We start from the raw sequence: 13,172 nt of genomic DNA, 5'->3' as shown, positions 1-13,172 counted from the left end.
CTGCTATTGTCACATGGTTGATTTTATGATGATTTTAATAAAATTGATGTTGATTTTAACTAAAAACTGGAGATGGCAATTTCAGCACCATTCTCAGGCTCACTTTTATACATGAAGGCTGCTGGTGCTGCACAGAGCCCTCTGGTGGACAGGTTTTACTCTACTTCAGTCTGAGGTACCTGTAAGATTATAAAGTACAGCAAAAACAAAAAAATAAAAAATAAATAAAATAAAAATCATTATAAACATAGATAGAACATAGAACATATATGCAAGATTTTATGAAACATCACCTGGTAGAACTTCAGTATACAATTGTAAGCAATAATTGTGAATATGTACAATATTATTTTTGCCGGCATGTCTATCAGACTAATCTGCCAAAAGGTTATTTAAAAACATACTGAATATAGCAGGTCATCATATCCTTTGCCATCGTATACAAGTCACCTATTTAAAAATAACAAACAGATAGAAAGAAAGAAAGGTCACCTACTCAGTTCTGCATGGCTGGATTCCCACTGACACTGAAGACAAGAATAGAGCCATAAACCCATCCATCACATAAATGGGCTAAAGGTGGAGTCTTGCAGAGCCATCAGCCATGAGACACATGCAGTGACGCACACGGCAAAATACCCTGGTATCAAGAGTCATACAGGAAAAAGTCTTAAGAATGTTGTGTAGACTACTTTGCAGATCTATAAAGTACAACAAATGTTGGATTCAACCATGAACTAAGCCAGAGAAAGGTCAATCACAACAACGGCTAATTAACACATTCCCGATCAGGCAGTGTTAAAAGAAGCAAGCTGGAAGGGGGAATATACTCATATTTCATACAGATATAAACTCTCAGCAGAGTTCTGCCCTGCTGTGAAAAACTCTCTCTCAGCTAATATATCAGTAATCCTCTCTAAGGGTGAAAGATATTAAGCATGGCTGTCCAGCTTAAAATGGCTGCTACAAATGACCCTCTGACACACTCAATTCTCTCTAAAAAAAAATACAATAAAATAAATAAATAAATAAATAAATAAAAACACAAGATGAAACGAGTATCACATTGAGAACAATGAAAACAATAAATCTAAACACTTTCACTTCCCTTCCATACAAAAATAACAAATAAGCCTGATGATCAACCTTAAATATCAAACTATTGCCAGACCCAGATGGACAGGATTAACTGCTTTAAAGTCATTATGGACACAACCATCACTTAATCTTTCAATTCCCCTTAACCGTGCCTTTGGAATACCAGTCCAGGATCACTTTTCCATGTTTGACTCACTGTTTGCCAACGGGTTTTATTAATGTTTTTTTTTTCTGGGGTCTAAAACAAAAGGCCCCACAGTGAGATAAAAGCTAAAGCATGATTCAATTGATTATGCACTTCAAACACAGACCAGTCAGACTATCTAAGGATGCTAACACAGAGAGAATAGGTGGAACTGAGACTGTCCGAGGCCATGGAAGTACAGCCTTCTGATGCCAAGTCAGCTTTGAAGTCAGGACAAGTGTGTGATCCATGCAGCAATGGCTTTTGAGAAAGAAAAAAAGCTAGAATTTTACGAGTGGGTGAAATATGAGAGCTAGCATAGGGCTTAGTGTTTCCCTAGAGTCTTAATAGGGTTTTGATATCGATTAGATTTGAGGCCATTTAATACTCACACTGGCTGGCAGTTTAACATCTGCATGGGATAATGAGAGATGGCTGGGAAGTGTTGTGACACTTCAGACATTGTGCATGAGAAAGAAAAGTGAATATACATTTCAGATCAGATGAATCCCCTGTGCACAACCATGATAAGGGATTTGAAGAATAGATGAAAAAAATAAACCAAAGAAAAGAGAGAACCAAAGAAATGAATGAATAGCTTAATACCCTAATCTCATTCATGGGTAAAGAAAAAAGAAGAAAGAGAAGAGGGGGAACAAACTGTTGGATATCACACTTGTTCTTTTAGAGAAGGACCTCAAATTTTCTCGACACAGCAACTAAAGTGTTTAGGGGATGTAAGGATGGTGGGCATGTGGTGGACTCTAAGAAGAAGTGGCATATGCCATATAATCAGAAGTGGAAAAAGTCAGAGTGTGAAGAGCTCTCAGTAGGATGCTAATGAGATACTAATACCTGATTATGGGTGAAGCTCCATTTGTTAGAGGAACTCTAGAGGATGTTGGGAGAGGAAACAAAACCCACACCTTGATTACGCTCTCCTGTAATTCACAGGGGCTACTGTTGGTTTGCTGGAGGCATTTGATCAAGGGATTCATTTGTAGTCAGACTACAAAGGCAACCAGAACACTCCTTGCTAAATATCAGCAGAAAAAAAGACATTTACACAAATCAAATGTTACATGATGTGTACTCAGCTGGTTAAAAAACTTTGCTTATAACAGATAGATAATCAACATCATCTGAAAATGCTGAGAATATTATTCTTTGTGTTCATTCACAGAAAGAGGAAGTCAAATGAGAGACTGGGTATCTTGGGGGCACAGGCATGATCCTATCCATTAATTAATGTGGTTCCTCGAACCAGCACACTGCTTACATGTGGTATGCAAACAACTCGAAAGCCAGCTCTGATTTCAAAGTAAGGTCCTCTGGACCAGCTGTAGACCATGGGACCATTTTCACCAGCTTTTTGAAATGAAAGCTGTGTTGGCCCATCAGAAGACTATAAGAGAGAGAGAGAGAGAGAGAGAGAGAGAGAGAGAGAGAGAGAGAGAGAGAGAGAGAGAGAGAGAGAGAGAGAGAGAGAGAGAGAGAGAGAGAGAGAGAGAGAGAGACTTATTACCCAAAAAAAGTAGCCATGTTTGAGAAGGTACAGATGTTCAACTGGATTTTCTAGTGGCTGCTGACAGGTTTTTGAAATAAAACAACTTGGATCAGCTCCTCATGGTGTGCGCATAACTCTGTGTGTGTGTCCATCCATTCTACAGAAAGGTTAAAAACAATACAACAATTTGGACTTAGAATGTTAGGCAACTGGAACACATTTTGTATTTACCTCCAGGCCAGAATACTTTTGAACAGGCAGTTGCTTAAAATTCAAATAATTTATAATACAGCATTTTATTTATTTATTTTTTCAACTGAACCAGAGGTTGATGTCCAGAGGTTTTTCTCACCCTCATGCTGCAAGGCCAATTAGAGTTTACATTCCACTGCAATCCTTTAATCTGCCTCTCTGATCAAAACACTGCTCCTGACAGGTTAACCAAGGAAAATACACATACAGTTAATCCTGTGGCTCTAACAGGTCACACCACAACATGCTCCATATACAATGAAGGTTATTTGAAGAAATTATTTTTTTTAAAAACAACACCTTCTATGCAGAGCTCAAGCATTTTGGTTAGGTATTATCTATTTATTTATGTATTTATTTCATCATCAGTCTACTGTCTGAAATGTAATGAGGAAATAAGCTGAAAATGTCAGGATTAAAAGTCGCTTGAGGATTGTACACACAGCAGCCCAATTAGCTGCCTGCAGAATGGTCACTCTCAAGATGCCCAGCTGTGTGTGAAGCCCTCAGATCTTCCAGCGATAAGGTATAAGAGTTAGGCTATATGTACAGGACATCCTGTGTTAGACATGTTGTTATGGTCAAATGAAATTGCACAAGCTTTCCTTTAATTAAACACCAATCTGTCAGCAGCACAGCTTTAGAGCTCTGGAAATGTTTCTTCCACAAAACCAAATATATTTATACATTATATATACCTTATGTAGACTGTATATTGAAGCTATAGCTTCTGCTTTCTGGATGTGACAAATGACAGGTCATAAAGTTCATGCATTTAATAATACATCAATAAATCATTTATATCATTGATTATATATCAGTTCTAATAATATATTATACCTTATATAATATTCAAAGACAAAGAGATCAGGTGCAAAAATCAAGTATAAAAACTTTTGTTGATTGCAAATAAATCAGAAAACTTACAGTCTGTCACTAGGGACTTCTATTAATGTTAAATAAATGTCTCCTTACACCTTATACCTCTCAATTATACACCAATAAATAGCTAATTTGAATGAATCACATAATTAAATTTCTTGTCTATACTCTCTATATCAGGGCTCAGACATACTGGAAAGGCATAAAGTTCTCACACTATGGCAAAGTTCTCACACTATACCACAGTCACCACACCTGTTTCTTGTAGCACCCTAAGGTTGGGCTTTTAAACTGTTGACATGGCTTTTCTCTGTGCAGCTATCAAAATCATTGACTTTTAAGACACATACAGTATACTGTATATAGAGTGTGTTTCTTTTGGTTACTCCCATTAGGGGTTGCTCATTGGTCCATATATTTGACTTACCACTGGTATTACACCCGATGCCCTTCTTGATGTAACTCTCTGGGCTTGAGACTGGCACTGAGAAGGCACTGGCTTGTGCAAGTAGCTGAGTTGGTTCACTACTCAGAAATCAAACCCAGACTGCAATGAGATCACAGACTCCTTAGCTGCTAGACTACTAGTTTGCATACTGTGTATATATGGATTACTGAATATTATCTTGTCACCCCACTCATATAGCTTTAGACTCTGAATCAGCTTGCAGTTAGGATCAATATAAATTCATAGGGCAAAATATATAGGGCAAATATTCAAAATAAATATTGTTTATAATTATAATATATAATTTAGAAAGATCCTAAAATTATTCTTGCAAATCTTTCATACAAAGCAAAATTACTGTGCCTTTCCTTACACTGTTTATGTATTTGTTATTGGTTAAAATGATCAAGACCACTTGGCAAATATGCTTCATTTCCCAACTCAGCCAATGAGCTCTCGTATCATAGTACTATGTAAAATTAGATTCCTCCTATCATTAGGAAGGATCCTGTTTTGATGTTTTATAAAGTTTTACAATAAATAAAACAAACAAACAAACAAACAAACAAACAAACAAATAAATAAAGTAAGAACTAATCAGATGAAGTATTTTACTATGCATCTTTCAGTAAAGCCCAGGGAATAAGGGAAACATGTTGAAGCTCTACCATTACACCTATGACACTGGCATACACACACACACACACTCACATATCAGCTTACACACTAGCGTGCGACACCCGGCATACGTTACACATGTGTGCACGCACCCACAGCAAAGCCCCCCCTCCTCATCCCCGCACACACACTTTCCTCTATTATTTCCGTGCTCATCACAATTTCACACATCTTTTTCAGACTGGCTGGATAATCCCTGTGTAGTGAGGCTTTGTGGCATGTTGGAGGAACAGAATTCCAGTATGGCACACACAGACTCCAAACACAGATAGAAAGAGTCATGATTGAGAAATCTCATTCCAGTAAAAAAAAATTAGTATACAAATTTCCAGTAAGTATGTATAATACTCTAATTGGCACACATTATAACAAGACTAAGTAATACAAACATTGTTAATTTACTTTAATTAGGTCATTAAGTAAGTACATAACATGAAGAAATACAGGTTGTAAATTGTTTAGACAAATTGCTTTATGTTTTCATGAAATTAGGAAATTCAACAATGCCTGTCAGTCATCCCAAACAAGGACTTTCTATCTGTAGCCCAGTAGGATATACTTTAAGTTTGATGGTTTGTTTGTTTACTTGTTTGTTTTTTTGTTTGTCAAATGTTTTTTTGAGGAATCTTGTGAAATCCAAAACCATAATTCTACAATCTGGACTTAGATCTAAATACAGACTTGTCCCAAACAGCTACAGTAGGTGACTAGGTAAATACTAATAAACAATAATCATATTCACATGGGTGTGATTTCCATATGAGTATTAATTTGCATTATTACTTTACATTAACCAAACCTGTTTATATACAGGAAAATAGCAATCAAACTGTTCTGTTAATCACTAATATAAGCCATTTTATATAGCTAGATAACACAGTATGCTATGACTGTTACTATAAATATCCTGTATCTCTTATCCTGTATTCTTGGGCACGATTAATCTGTTGATGCCATTTGTGACATCACTAAAAAGAAAGTCTTTGTTTATACACAGTTAACAAATTTTAACCCGTTATTTATATAACTGGAAATACCCATCAAAGAAGCTTAACAATATAACTTTAAATTTCCTTCTAGGGTATCTTATCAATTGTCAGGTTTTTAAATGATCATTTTAGATATATGGGTTTTTGTTTTAATAATATTGAGTCCAAGGTCTAAATCATACTTTGTTTAAAAGAATGATATCTTCAGTTTCAGTATGAATAAATACAAATGACTGAGCATGACTGTACTGTTATAGAAGTATGGTGTATAATATGTCAGCATGAATGACTCAAAAGCCGAGCATAGTTTCAGAGAGTGTGCATGCAGCCTGAGCTGTGATTCTGCCTGACTGAATGTCTCATGAACTCCTCACCTTCTAAAATTACAGTGATGGCCCTATAGTAAAAACACAAATCGGTTGGATTCTTTTGGTGTAAATAAAAAAAGATCTAGAGTTCGGTGCATCGGTGCATCTTTAAAATGTGTGAACAGCACTGTCTGTAATCTAAGGGTAAAAATCCCTTTTTTCCTGTCATCGACAGTGGCCATGACTGTTCTCATACTTTGTGCATAGTGTCATCGCTTGTTAAAGTGCGAATTACCTCACTTGATTTTGCACGGTGAGGAAACTGGCTTGTTCAACAGAGACATTCTTTCCAGTTTAGTTCTCAAATCGTAATGAGGCCACCCTCAGAGGGCCAAACTTGACTCCAACTGGCACTGCTGTGTTTGCAAAGATCTACTTTCATAGTTTTCTATTGTTTATTCAGGGGAACCCAAATTTATCTCCTAGGATCTGTTTTACATCCGGGCACACACTATGTACTTAAATCTGTCGGCAGACACCCCGACTATAAGAGGTGCAGCATGCAGGACATTGTTAACATATTAGTCTCTGTATCATGATAAATATTTGTGATTTGAGTAGTCACATTCTTTGATTATTCATCAATATGTTGTTGTTTGTTTTGCAAGAATTCTGTCCTTCAATTAAATGAGTAGAAAATAGATAAGGATAAAAATTAATTGTTTCTATATCAATGTTACAATGAGTAATGTCTGGCCATAATGTGTCATCATAGCCTGTCTTGTGTCTCAATTGGCTTATTGAAAGAGTTTAGGTTTTCTGATAAGTGAGTCAAAGTATGACAAATATTATATGACTTTCACTGAGCTAATTGATGAGGAAGGTAATTACAGTAGTGACGAAAAGTAATGAAAGCGGGGTCAAATATTCACTTACAAAACTATTACCCATGGCTAGTTGTTCATCCACTCTATATGTAGCTTATTCATTAAATGCAAATCCAAATGATTCTAATTGTGATATTCTGTGAATATGCAAACACAGGTGAATTTATACACACAAGTCGCATTTTCTAGACATAAAACAATAATTCTTGTTGTTTTTTCAGCCATGCTCATACCCAATATATTCCAATGAGCTAAAATACGATGTCAGGAGTCAGAGGTCATGAACAGGGTCTACACCATTAAACTGCAGTTAACAGTTCATACAGAGAGAGTCTGTGTCAGGTAAATGTGTTTGGACGAGTCATTATTTATGAAGGGCCACAGTTGCTGCTGTAGGCTTCTGAGTAGCTGGGGGAATAAAAAAAGTTGGTCAACTGGTCAAGGGCTAAGGGGAGTGTGCGGTGAACAGGTGGGGAGTTCAGGAGATTGTAGGACAACCCACACCTGCCCTGCCTGTCAATCAGCCGTAAGGGAGAGAAAGAAACACAGAGAGAGATCCTTTGCAAGTATGAAGTGTATACATCGTTAGAGCATATCTCAGGCCTACACTGCAACACAAATCATATCTCCTCTGCATTGGATTTCTTTATTGGAGATCTGTCTCATGATGACCTGGAATGAAACCTAAACCGTTCGTCTATTTTTATATAACTGGCCTGCTTGCACTGGCTGTTGGCTTGAAGGAAGGCAGAAACATATTATAACAGATTTTTTATTATGCTTTTATTTAAATGCCTGGATGTTTTCATGGAAGCATCTTCTCTGATGATGGAGATAGATAGAAAAAAAAACTAAGCTTACACAAGAATAGTCTGATACAAGTATAGTACATTTAAATTTTACAGCTCTCAGTAAATGCAGTTTGCTAAATCAATTCCCAGAGACATGAAAGTTTACAGGTATATGTCTATTGCATTAGAACTATATCAGCAAAAACCTGTAAAACATAAAATATTTATATATAAATATATATACAAAACATATTATTTAGTAATATTCGTCAAACTATTAATAGAATATACTATTTTAAAAACTATTTTTTTCTCATAACCTGTAGTTTAATTATTCATATAGATATGAAGACCCATTAGTAATATTACTTTCAAAACATACTTCTTGAAAACAATACAATCCAAATAGACTGATGATCCAGGTTCTAAATCAGAGGTCAAACACAGACTCTCAGGCCTTTCCGCCTCTCTCTCTTTCTACTCCAAGGTTAATCCTCAATATTCTGTCTTTACATCCATGGTTTTGTGAAAGCTGGTGTCCTCTCCTGCTGTAGGCCAGGGTGTGTCATCCCCAGTGTGGCGGCTGTGCCGACTCTGACTCTTATACAGAGCTTGGACCAGTCGGTTGGGTTAATTTGCTGGGCAAGCAGCAGGTGCAGCTTAGGGAATGGTCTTCTACATAGAGTATGATGGGCAGCTCAACTATCTCACAGAATGGACACACACAGCCTCACTCACACTGACAACCTGATAAATACACAGTAACAAACTGAATCAGACATACACATAAGGTGTATTGCATACAGGCAAGCAGATTTCACTTAATGATTTCACAATATTATTCTTATACTGCTTTTAACAATGTATGCTGTAAAAAAATTGTTTTATGGAAATATGTAAATTCAAGATATGAATTTTAAATGTATACATAACGTCCATGCCAGAGGTGACCCTGGTGAGGAAAAACTCATTGAGATGATATTAGCAAGAACTTAAGAGGAACTTCTCTGGGTGACACCAGATTATAAATAATTCCCTTCTATAGCCGTGTACTAGGTGGTCAAAAGTGCAGTTGTGTAACTCGTTACAGATTTACATGATGTGCCATAATACAAATGCAGTTGACGCTGGTGTAAACACATAATCCTATACTGACTCATGTTACTCATGTTAATTACGCTAATATAATACTTAAAATGTTTTTTTAATCCTTAAACTGCTCAGTAGGCAACTATCTGGGTTTGTATTATCTGCAGTTACTAAGAGAAGGTATTTATCCAGGCCTCTAGGGGGCACTGTTCTTTCTACATGCCAAATGCTCTCCTGTGAGCGTGTGTTTTGAAGGCCATGAGGGACTTTGGGATTCTCCAGTTGCAGGCAGTCAGACTGGCTGGCACCCCAAAAGTAGCTTCTTCATCCCAGAGACAGCTGTTGTCTCCGTGACGACACAAGTGGCCAATGAGGAGCAGTTCTGTTCGGGGGGGGGGGGGGGGGGAAGCTTTGCTGTGCTGAACACGATCAAGTAGCCGAGAACTGGAAGGCCCAGTTGGCTTTGAACAGTAAACACCATTCCAGTATCTGCAGCAGAACAAGCCAGAGCATGGCACTGTGTCACTAATATACATCCTGACTCAATTTCTGTGAACGCTATAGGGCACATATAGGGCCATTGTCATCATGACATCAAGAAGTACTGAAACACTGTGTCAGCCCAATGCGGTTTATTATGTCTGTCCTTAAAACTATAGTAACTGCAGGGCCCTTCTTCAATAAGCAATTCTTCAATTGTACTACAATATTTCAATAAAAAATGTATGGCTTCAAAAAGGAAAATTAAAATTAGCATTGTTTTCCGTCAGAACAAAAGAAGCTGATCATTAAAACAGAGATATAGTACATAGTGAAAACATAAAATATTAGGAAAAGCAGTCGGGAGACCCTGTACTTTTTCTTTGACAGGTGAAAAAGGTAAAATAATAATAGGTATAATATATATTTTCAGTTTATAAAGTCAGTTCTCAGCATGCTCTCTCTAGTCTATGTGCTTACTTTTATATAAAACATGCAGGACATTGCTGAAAAAAGGTTCCAGTTGGTTCCTAGTTGCTTATAATATTGTAAATTTGTAATACTTGCTCTATTTAGGATATCAATGATGTATAGCACTCATAGTTGAGAGTGGGTCATGGGTAATGGCAGCATATGCAAGTTTTTTTGGACTAAAATGTGTCCTCAATCAGCTGATTTTTGAATGCCATATCCCCTTTGGTGCTCTCCTCCACTGACCATGAAAAAGCAACAAAAATGCTGGTTTGCCTCCAAAACAAAATAAAAAAACCTCAGCAAATTGTGGATCTGCAAAAAATGCATGAATTATACAGAGGATATTGTCGATCATGCAAAAATCTTCTAGAAAGTTCCCAAAATTTTCTGTATAAAATTGTCACATGCTTAAGAAATTACTTTGCCGTTTTGCTTGAACAAGTTATATAAATACTATAATAAGATGCACCATGGGAAATTTGAAGTGAGGTAACCTTACAATTTGATTGTAACCATATCAGAAAACAAAATAAAAATACTTAAGTATCTGTAGGAAGCACATTATAAGAAAAAAACAATACTTTGCAAACAATGCTAAGGACAATGTCTGAAACCATTACACCACTACTCACACGCATGCACACAACCTGCACCTGCATAAACGATAACGATAAGGGCAGAGCTCTCCCGCCCTGACTAGGCTTGATCTACTCTACAGACGCTGCAAAACCTAGGACTCTTACCCTTACTGCAGCCTCAAGATCCCAGCACCCCTCTCTCTCTTTCTATCTTTTTTCCCTGGCACTCATTGCTCCATTGTTTAAGACAGAGGAGTGCACTGCTCCCTCTGATTCCCGTGACTATAACAGCAGCTGGACATGGCCCGCTGCTGCTAAACCTTCCATAAATCTTCTGAGCCTCCGGTCCATCCAGCTGTAACTGTACACTATGTAAAAAATGCCCAGAGATATAAGTGGTACCAAACAACACATTTCTTCCTGAAAAGGTCGACATTTTTAGTTTTATTTGTATATGTATGAGGTCCTTTCATATTACATAATAGGCCCAAAACAACTGAAAACCATTCAATCACTATCATCTCCATAAATATAATATAATATTTAATAATACTCATACAGATTCAGTGTACATTTCAGTAAATGATTAATAACTGTATTTACATTTGAGGCAGGCGAGAAAACCACTTCCCTCAACAATGACCTAACTGTCACATGCCCTCTTCCCAGGCCCTAAAAATGGCTGATTGGGGTTATTTGCTGATCTGTTCAAGGGGGAGGTGTGGGAAACTCCTCCTAATGTCAGAATCAGGTGGAGGCTCTTTAATGACACCAGCATGAGCAGCAGTTAGCAATATAGAGCTGGCACATGCAGCGTCAAGGGAAGGAAAAGCCACTGATTGATCATGTGACAGGAACCAGAGAGCATGACATTTGTCCCCCGTTTACCTCAGGAGGAAGTGACCTGCCACCTCTTACACACCCACACAAGAAGTTGCTTTGAGTGTGGGTCTTCTTAACTAACTTCTTTGACAGAGAACCTGGCAATGATGATCTGTGTAAATGGGAAGGCTTTTGATGTTTGTAGAACTAGATTGATAAATTAAAATTTAATATTATTCATAAAAATGTATAATAACAACATATTTAATTCCTTGAAATACTGAATAGACAAACATACAAAAATTTGACATTTGACTGGTTTTCACCATCTTTCTAATGACTTGTATATCCATTTCTTAGCTCTGGAGTGAATGTAAAGTATATGCCTTGAATATGCTACAAAAGTGCCCATCTGTATTGCAGCAATGAATTTGTTGATACATTTTAGAAGCCGAATCACGGTTCCATTTGTGGGAGGTCACAGTGGCCCCCTGCTCTTTGTATGTGTGTCTGATGATGTGTGCAATTAAACCACTGTCAGTGCTGACAGCCTATGACAGAGTCTGTCACTATGAGTTGGATATGGAGGTTTTAGGGAACAGGGCAATACAGAAGTGTGCTTTAGACAGCCCATCTGGTCCTTCTCCAACATCACACAGAGTGCTGGCCGAAACTGGGGCTCCATTAAGGAAGCTGGACTGGGAAACTCAATACTAATGATTCAGGAAGAGAGGGCCTTATGAGGGGCTTGAGGCCAACATGCTCAATTATACTTGAATAAATGATAAACATAGAGAAAAGGTTGAGAAAGGACAAATTCCAATCTTTGACGGCATACGCATATTTTGCTATTTTGCTTATTGAGGCAATACTCTGTAACTGTATTACAGTTTATTCTGAGCATTGCTTTTCCCATATACAGTAGTCACTACTACACTACAACTAAGTACATCACTACTAGAATGGAAACTTTCTTGAAGAAGGCATTTGCCCTGTTCTTGCAGACACTGTGCTGTAGATGGCTTGTCCTTAAACTACTTTAAATGTTACATTTGGTATGCCAAGTCTTTGCCCATCACCAGCTGAAGGACAGAAGTGTGCAGTGAATGCTTTGTTCTTCTGTTTTGGCAAAGGTCAGTTAATGTTGTAAATCTATTGGACAGTTGATAGCTACTTGCATGCAGAGTCATTACTTACAACAAACTTAGGTTGTCCAGCTGCCATTGTAACATTCACAAAGCTGATTCAATGCTTTGAATATAAGGACTTAAGTCTGCCCATGTAAATTCTTCACCTCTATTTAAAAAACACTCTAAGAAGAGTGTCGCCTACACAACTATAAAGAGGGCTTAAATGTGAATGCTATGCTCAAATGCAGCTATACTAACTGTACCATATGTGCTTTAATCTGACTGAAGTTTTCCTAAAATGCGATATAGATATGAAGACATCCACATGATCCCAGAACTTGGAGACAGCCCTTAGACCATTTTGGAATCCACTGCTTCTGGAATGCTCTTGATATGAGAGAATCTTCTGAGGTAAAGCACACCATGCCACCCATTCAGTTACTATAGCTTTCTTCTTGAAAGAGAATATACTTTTATAGTGCTAAATACAGGACTTATCTATATAATCCTTTGGGTAATAAGGACAATAACTGGTGGTTTTAATTTAGGGAGAATAAAAACATAGCATGATCCGT

The sequence above is a fragment of the Tachysurus fulvidraco genome, chromosome 10, assembly GCF_022655615.1.
Source record: "Tachysurus fulvidraco isolate hzauxx_2018 chromosome 10, HZAU_PFXX_2.0, whole genome shotgun sequence".
Classification (NCBI taxonomy): domain Eukaryota; kingdom Metazoa; phylum Chordata; class Actinopteri; order Siluriformes; family Bagridae; genus Tachysurus; species Tachysurus fulvidraco.
Note: the sequence above shows the minus strand (reverse complement) of the source record.